The sequence below is a fragment of the Haematobia irritans genome, chromosome 1 (assembly GCF_050003625.1).
Source record: "Haematobia irritans isolate KBUSLIRL chromosome 1, ASM5000362v1, whole genome shotgun sequence".
In the NCBI taxonomy this organism is placed as follows: Eukaryota; Metazoa; Arthropoda; class Insecta; order Diptera; family Muscidae; genus Haematobia; species Haematobia irritans.
This window is the reverse complement of record NC_134397.1, coordinates 16,561,278-16,577,347: the sequence shown is the minus strand read 5'-3', so window position 1 is coordinate 16,577,347 and position 16,070 is coordinate 16,561,278. Positions and strand designations below refer to the sequence as shown.

Genomic DNA, 16,070 nt, shown 5'->3' with positions numbered 1-16,070 from the left:
TTGTGATTATGAAAGCTGAGCTCAAGCCCTTTCCAATGAGCCTAGTCTCTATATCGCACGCGGCTTAGTTTTGGCACAGTGGGCCCGTTGTAAAAATTTGATGAAAATTTTGTTTTCAAATTTTCGCTTTTCACAAATACTTTTCTAATGAAGACTTTTGTGATTATGAAAGCTGAGCTCAAGCCCTTTCCAATGAGCCTACTCTCTATATCGCACGCGGCTTAGTTTTTAAATAATAAGCCAAATAAAGGGTGATTCTTTTGAGGTTAGGATTTTCATGCATTAGTATTTGACAGATCACGTGGGATTTCAGACATGGTGTCAAAGAGAAAGATGCTCAGTATGCTTTGACATTTCATCATGAATAGACTTACTAACGAGCAACGCTTGCAAATCATTGAATTTTATTACCAAAATCAGTGGCAGAAAATCCGCTTTTTTATCGACAAATTTTGTTCAGCGATGAGGTTGAATGGCTACGTAAATAAGCAAAATTGCCGCATTTGGAGTGAAGAGCAACCAGAAGCCGTTCAAGAACTGCCCATGCATCCCGAAAAATGCACTGTTTGGTGTGGTTTGTACGCTGGTGGAATCATTGGACCGTATTTTTTCAAAGATGCTGTTGGACGCAACGTTACGGTGAATGGCGATCGCTATCGTTCGATGCTAACAAACTTTTTGTTGCCAAAAATGGAAGAACTGAACTTGGTTGACATGTGGTTTCAACAAGATGGCGCTACATGCCACACAGCTCCCGATTCTATGGCCATTTTGAGGGAAAACTTCGGAGAACAATTCATCTCAAGAAATGGACCGGTAAGTTGGCCACCAAGATCATGCGATTTGACGCCTTTAGACTATTTTTTGTGGGGCTACGTCAAGTCTAAAGTCTACAGAAATAAGCCAGCAACTATTCCAGCTTTGGAAGACAACATTTCCGAAGAAATTCGGGCTATTCCGGCCGAAATGCTCGAAAAAGTTGCCCAAAATTGGACTTTCCGAATGGACCACCTAAGACGCAGCCGCGGTCAACATTTAAATGAAATTATCTTCAAAAAGTAAATGTCATGGACCAATCTAACGTTTCAAATAAAGAACCGATGAGATTTTGCAAATTTTATGCGTTTTTTTTTTAAAAAAAGTTATCAAGCTCTTAACAAATCACCCTTTACTAAAAATCCAAATTCGAATTTGAAATCCTAAATTCGAATTTGAAAAATATTGTTAGTGTTGGTTTGTGTCTCGGCTAAGTTTTTGCTGCAAATTTCAAATTCGAATTTATCTTCACACACATAATGCAAAATTAAAACAAAAAATAATAGGTTAAAAAAAGTAAAGTTTTGTTACTCTAAAGTTTTATTATTATTTTTTTTGTAACTTTTTTTAAAATCTTTCATTTTATTATTCCCCTTGAGGGGAAACAAAATAACATTCATCTATAGATATTTTTACTGGGTGGTAACTCAGGGATGACATCGAACGATATTTAGTCGTCGTGTTCTTAATGAAATTTAATTGAGCCATAAAAAATACGACTACAAATTAATAGTATTTTTTCAGTTCTTTTTTTCTCTCGAAAAAATTAACCATGTAAGCCTATCTACCATGACTGCATCGTATATTGCAACACTGTGATCTATAAAACATAAAAAAGAAGATTTTATGATTTCCGTAATGGAACAGACACAATAATTTAATGCTCATTTTTATTTATCAAAACGAAGACTTGAAACCAACAAAAAAAAAAAAGTTGAAAATTTTTCTTGAACAAAAACAAAACAGACATGATGCATTTAATTGTTGTTGTTGCTGTTTCTGTCGTTAAATGTAGATAAATAAACTTACCGTCAACCACCTCCATCATTGCCAGTGAATCGCATCCAACAAATCGCATTGACCTAACGAACGACATCGACGACGATTTACGTGGTTGTATACAAGCTTAGCAGTGGTTTCGCTCAATTATGTTCTTCAATAAAGTAGCATTTGTACGACTGGTAGTTATCGACATGAAGAGCATTTACAGTGGTTCCACCTATGTACGGGAATTATAGGCCTGAAGGTGTCGGCTTAGGAAATGTTGATCCGATGATCTCAGTGTGGGAACTGTAGAACCGGAAGATCTGAGTTAGGGAACATCAGAATGGGATCTGTAGGACCAACAACTGTAGGTTTCAGTATGGGAATATGCTAGAAACAAAAACAAACAAAAATCTATAGAAAAAAACAATCTGACAACATTTTCTATAGAAATAAAATTTTGACAAAATTTTCTAAAGAAATAAAATATTGACAAAATTTCCTATAGATATAAAATTTTGACAAAATTTTCTATAGAAATAAAATTTTGACAAAATTTTCTATAGAAATAAAATTTTGACAAAATTTTCTATAGAAATAAAATTTTTGCAAAAATTTTTATAGAAATATTTTTTTTGACACAGTTTTCTATAGAAATAAAATTTTGACAAAATTTTCTATAGAAATAAAATTTAGACAAAATTTTCTTAGAAATAAAATTTTTACAAAATTTTCTATATAAATAAAATTTTGAGAACATTTTCTATAGAAATAAAATTTTGACAAAATTTTCCATAGAAATAACATTTTTCTACATAAATAAAATTTTGACAAAATTTTCTATAGAAATAAAATGTTGAGAAAATTTTCTATATAAATAAAATTTTGAGAAAATTTTCTATATAAATAAAATTTTGACAAAATTTTCTATAGAAATAAAATTTTGACAAAATTTTCTATAGAAATAAAATTTTGACAAAATTTTCTATAGAAATAAAATTTTGACAAAATTTTCTATAGAAATAAAATTTTTGCAAAAATTTTTATAGAAATATTTTTTTTGACACAGTTTTCTATAGAAATAAAATTTTGACAAAATTTTCTATAGAAATAAAATTTAGACAAAATTTTCTTAGAAATAAAATTTTTACAAAATTTTCTATATAAATAAAATTTTGAGAACATTTTCTATAGAAATAAAATTTTGACAAAATTTTCCATAGAAATAACATTTTTCTACATAAATAAAATTTTGACAAAATTTTCTATAGAAATAAAATGTTGAGAAAATTTTCTATATAAATAAAATTTTGAGAAAATTTTCTATATAAATAAAATTTTGACAAAATTTTCTATAGAAATAAAATTTTGACAAAATTTTCTATAGAAATAAAATTTTGCAAAAATTTTCTATAGAAATAAAATTTTGAGAAAATTTGCTATAGAAATAAAATTTTGCAAAAATTTTCTATAGAAATAAAATTTTGCAAAAATTTTCTATAGAAATAAAATTTAGACAAAATTTTCTATAGAAATAAAATTTTGCAAAAATTTTCTATAGAAATAAAATTTTGCAAAAATTTTCTATAGAAATATTTTTTTGACAAAATTTCTATAGAAATAAAATTTTGACAAAATTTTCTATAGAAATAAAATTTTGTATATAAATAAAATGTGACAAAATTTTCTATAGAAATAAAATTTTGCAAAAATTTTCTATACAAATAAAATTTTGAGAAAATTTTCTATAGAAATAAAATTTTGACATAATTTTCTATAGAAATAAAGTTTTTACAAAATTTTCTATAGAAATAAAATTTTCCAAAAATTTTCTGTAGAAATAAAATTTGGACAACATTTTCTATATAAATAAAATTATAACCAAAACAAAGGGCATCTAAGTTAATCTCTTAGACAATTAATCTCTTCTTTCCAACCCCTCCAAAAAATCTCTTTGTAATGGAGACTAGAAATTTCTCTACTTTCGTAGAACTTTTTATATGATGACAAAAAAATCGTGGCCTCTTCTGTGTATAAGTTTAGGTTACAACCCTCATTTTGTTGTTGCTTTTATATTGTCGTTTTGCGTAATTAAAGATACATATTTGTGACCTATATTGTTGTAGTTGTTGTCTTACACGAAACACTGTGCATCACTACGTTGTACGTGGTTGTTATTGTATTCCGAAAAAACATCAGCTGCAGCATTACGCCCCCCTACCTCTCATCCACCTTCCAGCCACAATAGCAACAGCAATATTGCTACATTGACCGCATCGCAATAATAATAACAACACACACTATTTTCATTGGAACCGAGGAGAATATTCTACTACGGAATGCATTTCGCTTTTGGGGGCTGTACAAAAGTGCAATAAACGTCATCAAGGTCATAATAGTGGTGGTTTGTTGGTTGGTTGGCTGGCAGACTGGTTGGTTTGGTGATTTTTGTACCAATGGACGGACGGACAGACATCATCATCCGAGAAGCTATATGACTAAATATCTATGAAACTAATCTAAAGTAATCAGAATCGGGTTGCATTAGTCGTGTTTGTGTGGATGTTGTTTTTTGCGGGATTCTATAGCTGATGTCTGGTTGAATGTTGAAAAGTATGTGGAGACATGCTGCTGTAAACTGCTGACTGACATACATCAATATCCATTTACAGAATCGACGAAGACACCGGCAAAAGACGTCAACGAATTACAGTCAATTGTTTGTTTTAAGCAAAAAATAGAAAGAAATATAAGCCATTGTTTTCTTAGGTTTTTGTTTTCTTTACAATTTAAGGACGACCGTCTACACATTAGAAAAAAATATTATGAAATTATGTAAGTGCATCATCTAGAATCAGCGTTGCCAATTTGGCTTTTCGATCCGCTAGGTCCGACCTTTTTTAAAGTCTTAGCGGGGAAAATTTATTTCATGGCAAAATTTGAAGAAAATTTTACCCAAATAAATTTGACAAACTCCATTGGTTAGGCTACTCTTGTAGTTTAGTCAAAGAATGGTTTTAAGCTAAAATCAAAACAATAAAAACTTTATTGCTATAGAAAATTTTGTCAAAATTTTATTTCTATAGAAAATTTTGTCAAAATTTTATTTCTATAGAAGATTTTCTCAAAAATTTATTTCTATAGAAAATTTTGTCAAAATTTTATTTCTATAGTACATTTTGTCAAAATTTTATTTCTATAGAAAATTTTGTCAAAATTTTAATTCTATAGAAAATTTTGTCAAAATTTTATTTCTATAGAAAATTTTGTCAAAATTTTATTTCTATAGAAAGTTTTGTTAAAATTTTATTTCTATAGAAAATTTTGTTAAAATTTTATTTCTATAGAAAATTTTGTTAAAATTTTATTTCTATAGAAAATTTTATTAAAATTTTTGTTTCTATAGAAAATTTTCTCAAAATTTTATTTATATAGAAAATTTTGTTAAAATTTTTGTTTCTATAGAAAATTTTGTCAAAATTTTATTTCTATAGAAGATTTTGTCAAAATTTTATTTCTATAGAAGATTTTGTCAAAATTTTATTTGTATAGAAATTTGTACAAAATTTTTTTTCTATAGAAATTTTTGTCAAAATTTTATTTCTATAAAAAATGTTGTCAAATTTTATTTTATAGAACATTTTGTCAAAATTTTATTTCTATAGAAATTTTTACAAAATTTTATTTCTATACAAAATTTTTGTCAACATTTTATTTCTTTAGAAAATTTTGTCAAAAATTTTATTTCTATAGTAAATTTTGTCAAAATTTTATTTCTATAGAAAATTTTGTCAAAAATTTATTTCTAAAGAAGATTTTGTCAAAATTTGATTTGTATAGAAATATTTACAAAATGTTATTTCTATACAAAATTTTTGTCAACATTTTATTTCTTTAGAAAATTTTGTCAACATATTATTTCTATAGATTTTTTTCTATAGAAAATTTTGTCCAAATTTTATTTCTATAGAAAATATTGTCAAAATTTTATTTCTATAGAAAATTGTGCCAAAATTTTATTTCTATAGAAAATTTTGTCAAAATTTTATTTATATAGAAAATTTTCTCAAAAATTTTAATTCTACAGCAAATTTTCCCAAAAATGTTATTTCTATAGAAAGTTTTGTTAAAATTTTATTTCTATACAAAATTTTGTCAAAATTTTATTTCTATAGAAAATTTTGTCAGAATTTTATTTCTTTAGAAAATGTTGTCAAAATTTTATTTTTATAGAAAATGTTGTCAACATTTTATTTTATAGAACATTTTGTCAAAATTTTATTTCTATAGAAATTTTTACAAAATTTTATTTCTATACAAAAATGTTGTCAACATTTTATTTCTTTAGAAAATTTTGTCAAAATTTTATTTCTATAGTCTAAATTTTAGTCGAAAAGTGAAAACTCCAAAGGCCGATATTAGGTAGCAAATTCGAAAATTCGTCCACGATCTATGTTTTCGTTTTTTGGCCAACCGTTTTATCGACCTGATAAATTAAGAAGAGGAATAAGAAAATGAAATAGGCCTACATGTGTAATCGTGTAGAAAAATGGTAAAAACATTAATTTCCAAAGTTTTTCAAAAATAGATAAATAAGAGCGCAATAAAATATTAATAACAATAATTGAAACAAATTTCTGCATACCTTGAGTCCCACTTTTGTTTATTTATTTTATTTATTTTTTATTAGTAAAATGTTTATTAAAAGCCTATCTCCCTTCTTCTTGATGACTTAGTAATTGCTAAGCCAAATTTATTTATAACAATTTCACAATTAGCAACACATATGTGCAAATACAATAGTGTATATGAATGATGTAAACAGGCATGGAAATGTGCGAATTTTTATTTTGTTATTGCAATCCCTTGTATGTCGACCGGCATACGTGTGATAGAGATGTCAATGAGGGAAAAATTCTAAAATTTTTAGAATTACCCTTAGACTTGGGAGCCACCGTGGTGCAATGGTTAGCATGTCCGCCTTACATACACAAGGTCGTGGGTTCGATTCCTGCTACGACCGAACACCAAAAAGTTTTTCAGCGGTGGATTATCCCACCTCAGTAATGCTGGTGACATTTCTAAGGGTTTCAGAGCTTCTCTAAGTGGTTTCACTGGAATGTGGAACGCCTTTCGGACTCGGCTATAAAAAGGAGGTCCCTTGTCATTGAGCTTAACATGGAATCGGGCAGCACTCAGTGATAAGAGAGAAGTTCACCACAGTGGTATCACAATGGACTGAATAGTCTAAGTGAGCCTGATACATCGGGCTGCCACATAACCTAACCTAACCTACCCTCAGACTTGAAGAGCTTTCTTTATGAGTCCATATTTCAATCTTATTCTATGGGCCATTTTTTGTGAAAGTTGAGCCAATCAGATGGCTCTGATTTATTTTTCCTCACACTTTTTTTTATTGGAATTCTACCATATATGCCCTGAAAAAATATTCGTTCTTAAACTGATGCTAAAATTAACGTATTTGTATTGCAAAACAATACAAATGAATGGGTATACATTTCAGTGACCGTACAAACAAGTTCAATGCTAATTAAATTGGAGGAAAAATGGTATACAATTCTAATAGATTAATTAGGTTGAAATACGCCGTTGTAATTCGAGGCGATAATTTATTGGCGACCAAAAGTTTCATCCAAGGCGAGTCTTTTCAGGCGAGCAAAATACTCGTCCCAGGCGAGTCTTTACAGTCGTCTAAAAAACTTTCCAAAGATTTCATTTTACCCCTTTTAGTCGTCTCTAAAAATTTCTTCCCAAGACTCCTTTTAGTCGCCTTTAGACGAGTCTTTATGGATGGCTAAAAGGCTCTTCGCAGGTGTGTCTAATTTTAGCTCATTTTTTGCTTTTATGAGCAGTAAGAATTTCGTAAATGACAGTTAAAAATCGACAAATGTTAAAAATTGTCATTATTTTATAACCACCCATTATGGAAATCTGAATTTAAGAATTTACGTTTTTCTCTGTGTATTTTTTTAATGAATACATATATAAATCTGTTTAATAAACGCATAGAAATATACCTAAATTCCATATCCCCCATTTTGTTTTCTCTACTCTCACTTGGCATCCCTAATTTCTGCACTTCTATACAGCCGTGTCACTATACTACACAGTGGCTATTATTTCGCAAAAGAAAATGAATCATTCACTAATGAAAATAAAGCCATGAATAAGGCCGGCAGTTCGTTTATACACGAACATACTTCCAAATATGAATTAAAGCTACTAAATTACCTAAATCTTGTATATCCATGACAGACAATATTTGTTAGCTGTGGGGTGATGTTTGGCAAGTGGTGGGTATACTTGTTTGCTTCCACATTCTTAATCTTTGTCATAGATTAATTCCATTGAAATGGTAAAATAATCTATTTTTAAAATGTTAGATTCATTTTCATAAAAAAAAACCAATGTTTTATAAAAAAAAGATTTAATTCCTTAGACATGGATCACAAAGGAAATGTTCTCCCTGACTAATAGATTTTTATTTTAGGTACATTTACTTCCTAGTCATCGTTGGCATTTAGTGTGAGATTTTTATGGCAATTTTTCGTTATTGCATCAGAATCTAATTGTGCTGTGTTTTCCTTTTAGTGTTGGGACAAAATCACAATAACACCTAACATCGATTGCCTTTAAAAGTGGTATTACACCATAACCATTAGTGAACAGTAATAACCATTCCACATCCATATTCCATACCACCCATATCATGTCCAAATATTGCCAACACGAGGAGTTATAGTTCAGATCATCATATACCAAATTGTAGTTAGCATTGGATTTTGGTTACTGGAATTTAATTGCTGGGCGGTCGACTGCAATGCAATGTGGGTTCTTGGGTTCTTTTACTTCAAAAACAAAATAAATTCTTTTGTATTCTTATTTTATTGTTTAATGTTTTGTTTATGAAAATGACAACTTTTAAATTAAAGCCTTCCGGTTGACCGGCTGGGGGCTGGCTAATTCAGTGGAATTATTTAAATAAAGTGTATTGAGGGCATTTTTTGAATTATTCCATTTGCATTGCTACAGGGCCACCAATATATGGTTGTTTTGGATGTGTAGGTGTTCTGGAATCCAAATATTTTTAACATGGAGGTAGTCTTAGAAAAACATTTTATGCACAAATTTTATTATTGGTAAAAGATGTAATTGATTTTCACAGTATGTTAAATTTAATTTAGCGAATATGGAGTTAAATTTCTTGATTATGATGAAGGACATTTTCATCTGAAACTTAGAGCTTCTCTTAGGATTATTTGTTAATATTGTATGGTTCTCTAATCAGATGTGACAAAAATAAATTGTTATTACTTTTTGCGACCAAGCTGAAGAGAGACTGAAGAGAGTTTTTATATACGCAGAGAAGGAATATATTATGATTCCCTCAAAGATGTTTCAAGGAAAAAAATGTTCTTTTTGGACGGTGACCATGGAATATTTTTGTCGCAAAAAAAGTCTTTATACACGCAGAGAAGAAATATGATCACCTCAAACATCTTTCAAGGGAAAAATGTTCTTTTTGGACGGAGACCATGGAATATTTTTGTCACAAAAATGTTGTTTTCACACCGAATATATGCAGGGTTGCCGATCACAGATACATAATTTTCGAGAAAATAACAAGGCTGCGACAAACATATTACTTTTGAAACATGTTTGAGGTGATCATATTCCTTCTCTGGGTGTACTAGAGGACTGTTGAGAGCCTGTGGAGAGAGTAGGCGAATGAATTCAGTCTTTATATACACATGGACGAAACTTTATAGACAACTTAAAGGGGTTCTATATAGACGACTCCAGTAGGTTAAATACTCTTATAAGTCTTCTAAAAGACTTCCTTTAGTTGCCTATAAATATTGACAGGGACGAGACTTTTTGTCGCTTGTAAAGACTCACCTGGGTTGAGTCTTCTTGTGGCCAGAGTCTCGCTTGGGACAAGTCTTTTGGTCGACAGTAAAGACTCGCCTGGATCGAGTCTTCTTGTGGCCAGAGTCTCGCCTGGAACAAGTCTTTTGGTCGACAGTAAAGACTCACCTGGGTCGAGTCTTCTTGAGGCTAGAGTCTTGCCTGGACCAAGTCTTTTGGTCGACAAAAAGACACGTCTGGAACGAGTTTTTTGGGTCGCCTTTAATGATTTGCTGGAGCGAGTGTTCTGTTCGCCAGAAAAGTCTTGTCATGTCTTGTCTTCTTTTGGTCTGGCGACCAAAAGAATCGTCCCTGTGACGAGTCTTTGACACGTCTACAAAAACTCGCAAAGGATTCTTTTAGTGCCTACACACAAACAATTTTGTTTCTGATTCAATCACGAAATTAATTGATCCAATTAATTTTTTAATTGAAATGTCTTCAATCACAGTAATGATAGTATCAATAAAAAAAAAATTAATTGAAGGTCAATTAAAAATTAATTGATCCAATTAAAAAATTTATTGAAGGTTAATTAAAAATTAATTGATCCAATTAAACAATTAAATGCTACTGTTACTTTTAGCGACTGATTTTTGTTTCAATTAAAAAAATTTGTTTGTTTTTAAAACTCAATTAAAATTTTAATTGCAAACATTTTTGTGAAATTTTTTTCTGTGTACTGAGACTCTCTCTAGTAATGTTTCTTTTGTTCGCCTGTAAAGACTCCTTGGACTAGTCTTTTAATCGCCTTCAAAGACTCGACTGGTACGAGTCTTCCAATCGCCTACAAAGACTCGTCAATGATGTCTCTTTTTGTCGGATGTAAAGACTTCTTGGACGATTCTTTTAGTCGCCTACAAAGGCACTCCAATGACTTCTATTGATCGCATGTGAAGACTCTCTTTGGACGAGTCTTTTAGTCTTCAGGGATGATTCTTTTGGATGCATGTAAAGACTCGCCGGTGTTCCTGTCGCCTATAAAGACTCGCAAGGGACGATTCTTTTGGTAGCATGTAAAGACTTCTTGGACGCGTCTTTCAGTCGTCCATAAATACTCGCTTCACAGAAAAAAATATCACCAAAATATTTCCAATTAAAAAGTTAATTGAAGTTGAAATTTTTTTCAATTAATAAATTAATTGGTACAATTAACTTTTTAATCAAGATAGAAACATTAAGTTAATTTAGTCAATGATTGAAAATTTAAAAATTTTTAATTAAAAATTTAATTGATACAATTAACTTTTATTCAAATTCGGAAGACTAAGTCAGTTAAAAAAGTGATGAACATTTTTTTTAATTTTTAATTAAATTTGTTTTTTTCAAACAATCAATTGTTAATCCAAATAAAAATTCTGAGCCAATTCAGAATGTAATTGAAAATAGTTACCTTTTTTAATTACAAAATTAATTGAGTTTTGCAATCAACATCAATTAAATTTTTAATTGAATCAATTAAAAAATTAATTGAAATTTGGTAATGAAATCAATTAATTTTTTAATCAAGAATTTTTTCTATGCCCAATTAAAACTGTGATTGATACTATCATTTTCGTGATTGAAGACATTTCAATTAAAAAATTAATTGGATCAATTAATTTCGTGATTGAATCAGAAAAAATTTTTTTGTGTGTTGGCACAAGTCACCTACAAAGACTCGTCAGTGATGAGTCTTTTTGGCCGAGTCCTTTAGTCGCCCTCAAAGTCTCGCTAGTCTTTTAATCACCTGTAAAGACTCGCCGGTGTTCCTGTCGCCTATAAAGACTCGCAAGGGACGATTCTTTTGGTAGCATGTAAAGACTTCTTGGACGCGTCTTTCAGTCGTCCATAAATACTCGCTTGGCACAAGTCACCTACAAAGACTCGTCAGGGATGAGTCTTTTTGGCCGAGTCCTTTAGTCGCCCTCAAAGCCTCGCTAGTCTTTTAATCACCTGTAAAGTCTCGCCGGGGACGAGTCCTGTAGTCTCCTAAAAAAACTTGTGGTCGCATGTGAAAACTCTCGTTAGACGAATCTTTTAGTCGCCTTCAAAAACTCGCTTGTTAAGAGTCTTTTAGTTACCTGACAGTCTTCGAATGGATTCTTTAGAGAGCACTAAAATGTGTCTTTATAGACAACTTGAACGAGACTTTATAGACGACTAAAATGAGTCTTTGTAGACGACTGATATGGGTCTTTATAGACGAGTTATGATGCTTTCCAAAGACTTCTTTTAGTCGCTTATAAAGAAGGAGTCATAAAGACTCCTTTTAATCGTTAAAATAGACTCTTCCCCCAGATGTCTATAAAGACTCTTTTTAGACGCCTATAAAGACTCGCGTTCCAGTCGCCTAAGAATAGTCCTTCCACAGACTTCTTTAGTCGTTGAAATATCGAGAAAAAAATTTCATAATCTGGCCACAATTCATGATGTTTGTTTAAAAATTTAAATAATTATTTTGTTTTAGCATGTCCAAAAACAAAAATGCCATAATTTAAGCCTCTATTGGCTAAACCCGTCTTTAGACGGTCTTCATTCAAATTAGAAGCGTTCAGTAAAACCCGTATATAAAATGGGCATTAGAGGGTTAAGTTTATTTGAATTTATAAATTTCTTCGTGTTCGTTCCTTTTTGTTTTTGATTTTGTTTTTATAAACTCTCGCTTCCAGAGAAATGAAAAAAAAACAAATATCGAGTTAAGGCGCAAAAAGTATGACGTATACGTTATGTGCGCAAATATTCATAGTGTTTTTATATTATGTGCGAAAATAATTATTTTTTATTTACAATTACAATTTTACGTACTTATCTCGAAAATATATACAATTCCCAAAGAAAATAAATTAAAATCGTTTTTTTTTTTAGATAAACGTTTGGTAGGATGGGTATTGTCATAAGTTTAAGATTTTTAACTCATGAATATAGGGATTTTTTTAATGTCCAGAATTTATATTACAGAAAAAAATATTTATTGCCGAATGCGTGCAAAAAAAAAATCTTGGAAAAAATAAAAATTCGTTTGGAATAATAGAGCAAAATATTCGAATCTTCAGGAGTTTTATATAACACAAGCTTGTAGTTTATAACAATGATCAATATAATAAGCGAACATATTTTTTTTTGAGAAAATGCTCAAACATGACCATATACACAGAAATAAAATTCACGAAAATATTTCCAATTAAAGCCTTGATTTTTAAAAAATATTTAAATTAAATATTTAATTGATTCAACAATTTTTTTAATTGAAACAAAAATTGATTACAAAAACTAATAGTACCAATTATTTTTTTAATTGGATCAATTAATGTTTTAAATGATTTTTAATTAATTTTTTAATTGATACTATCATTTCTGTGATTGAAGACATTTCAATTAAAAAATAATTGGATTTCGTGTTTATGTATACTGTCCTTCTTTAGAGTAAAAGTTATTCCCAATATAATGCTATTGTGACCTGAAATGTCACTTGATCGAAATTTGATCTGGTAACACCATTAAACTAGTATCCTATTATTAGTGTTGCCACAATTAATTTTTATTTTGGACCAAGATTTTTCCAAAATTGGACCAAAATTCCTACCAGCGGACTATTTTTCCAAATTAAATTAATATTTATAAGTTTAAAGTTAAAATTTTTCCAAAATTTTACTTCGATAGAAAAATTTGTCAAATTTTTATTTCTATTCAAAATTTTTATTTCTATAGAAAATTTAGCCAAAATTTTATTTTTGTAGAAAATTTTGTAAGAATTTTATTTCTATAGAAAAATTTGTCAAAATTGTATTTCTATAGAAAATTTTGTCAAAATTTAATTGTATAGAAAAAATTGAATCGTATAGAAAAATTTGTCATAGTTTGATTTCTATTGAAAATTTTGTCAAATTTTTATTTCTGTACAGAATTTTGAAATTGTTTTCGATAGAAAATGTTGTTAAAATTTTATTACTATAGAAAATTTTATCAAAATACTATTTCTATAGAAAATTTTATTTCTATAGAAATTTTTGGTCAAAATTTCATTTCTTCAGGAAATTTTGTCAAAATTTAATTTCTATAGAAAAGTGTTATTTGTCTATAGAAAAAATTTATTTGTCAAACTTTTATTTCTATAGAAAGTTATCGCAAATTTAATTGAAAAAAAAATTTTTTCAAAATTTTCTGGTTATACAAAAATTTTTTAAAGTTTATTTCTGTACAAAATATTGTTACAATTTTATTTCCATAAAAAATATTGTTAACATTTTATTTCTATAGAATTTTTTGTCAAAATTTTATGTCTACAGAAAATTTTGTCAAAATTCTATGTCTAGAAAATTTTGAAAAAAATGCCAATTTGACGAAAATGTACCAAAATCAACTAAATTCCATTTGGTCCGACCATCGTACCAAATTTAAAACATAATAATTGGTTGGACAAATTTTGGTCCGATAGGACCAAAATGGCAACTCTGAGGATCAGGATAGGGTATTCACGGATGCTAGCGTAATGGTGTTCTTGATGTAGATGTTGTATTATCCAGTTCAACAACGCCCTTCTTTCACTAGGTTTTCAGCCCTGGCATTTATTGACGAATTTTCAAGACAGCTTTATGAGCATGTTGTTGCTGTTACAATTTTTTTTTTATTGTACAAATAGGGTATTAGAAATTACCACTCGATGGTGAGCAGCTATGCAAATTAACTCCAAATAATCAAATTAATTCAAAAATACTTTCTTTATTCTCCATTATGATTAATTAATTGGCACTACTTAAACTATGCAGATCTCTTTGGTTATTATTTACAAAAGACGCAAAACAACCCGGCTAAATATAACACCAGTCACCAACTAATGTAAATGATAATAACAATAATAAAATGGGAAAACATACAAACATATGTATGTCGGTGGCTTGCATCCCTTTCAACACTGCGCCCCCATTCCCCCCTTACATGCTATTCACATGGTCCTGTATGTTCGTAGATACATATACACCCTGGGTTTAAATAAAAAACAACAACAACAATATCAACACTCTAAGTTGTTTTTCTTTATAAAAAAAAATCATACGATAACTTTTTCGCATTTCTCTTTTGTGAGTACATTTGTCCCAAGTTACCGAGTCGACAACTGTGTGCGACGAGAGACCTAAATGAGAAAAGATTTGGTTTTTATATTGTTTTGTATTGCCACGTTTGTATTTATTTAGATTTGGTCTTCTCTTTTTTTAGTTTGTTTGCCTCTTTTTTATCTCCTTTGGTGTATGCTTTTTGTTATTCTTTTTCGGCTTTGACAAGGTGATATGATGATAGACGGGTTGGTGGTGGGGGCCTACGTGATTTTTGGATGGTATTCTTTATTTTAGCTCTTCGAACATTTGACAGTCGTTTCTGTGTTCGGTCGCACGACCGTTTATTATCCGTTCCTTGTGTTGTTGTTTTTTGTTTATACAAAAAAAAAAAACTTGCGTGGACGTACCGGTCTTCTTTATAATATTACTCTTGTTGTTGTTATTGTTATTACTACTACTTTGTTTCTCTTCTCTATGTATATGTTGCATTATCTTATTGTTGTTGTTGTTGCTCGAGTAATATTTACAGATTGCTACTGTCTTGATGTTGCTTCTCGGCTTCATAATTGTGGTGGTGGCTCGGCTCCCCTGACTTGCCTCAATTTGTTAGAGAGCCTGTTTTTAAGTGTATACTTTGGCACATACCATTTTACTGGAGTCTTGTAGTTAGCAAGCAAATATTAGTGGCAACACTACTGCTACATACTTGCTAATAAATGTTTGCGATCGTTTGCGGAACCTATTGACTCTTGTCAAATAATTGTATGCCTATTAAAGTGCTCCTTACATGTTTCTCTATGAATACAGACTAACTCGATGTATTGGGGCGTTTATACAGTGGAAATTAAAAGTTGGTGAATTTGCCAATGTGATTGGCAAAGGCATTTTCAAACAAATTCAGTGACACTGGCTTGAATTCAAATATACTTGAAAATGTTTGCGTGAGCTGATATTAAGTGTTCACCAGTAGGTGAACACTTAAATCCAGAGAAGGAATATGATCACATCAAATATTATTCAAGACCATAATGTTATTTTTTAACGGCGACATTATAACTTTTTTGTGACAATAATATTATTTTTTTCGCCAAACATCACATAATTGCCGAAATCTTGGAAATAATTTACGAGAAAATAACATGCTTGCAACAAATATGTTATATGCTTCCCGTGAAAAAGTAATATTATTCTCTTAAAACATCATAATCCTTCTCTTGGAGCCTGTGAATTATATTTTTATTTATCCACAGTATTAGATTTCAGAGGTTAATATAAAATGACGATACATTTTTTAACCATAAGCAG

General features: G+C 29.8%; 1 protein-coding gene and 1 long non-coding RNA gene across 2 annotated transcripts in view; one reads left to right on the top strand and one right to left on the bottom strand.

Moving 5' to 3' along the window:
* Positions 1-16,070, top strand: part of Lk6 (MAPK interacting serine/threonine Lk6 kinase) — a 67,621-nt gene that overhangs the window by 18,271 nt on the left and 33,280 nt on the right. The gene's annotated exons all lie outside the window — the stretch shown is intronic.
* Positions 1,334-14,528, bottom strand: LOC142237683 (uncharacterized). Its single transcript, XR_012722548.1, has 3 exons — positions 14,366-14,528; positions 1,846-2,190; positions 1,334-1,636 (listed from the first exon to the last, which is right to left on the bottom strand). It is a non-coding gene; the product is annotated as an uncharacterized LOC142237683 (long non-coding RNA).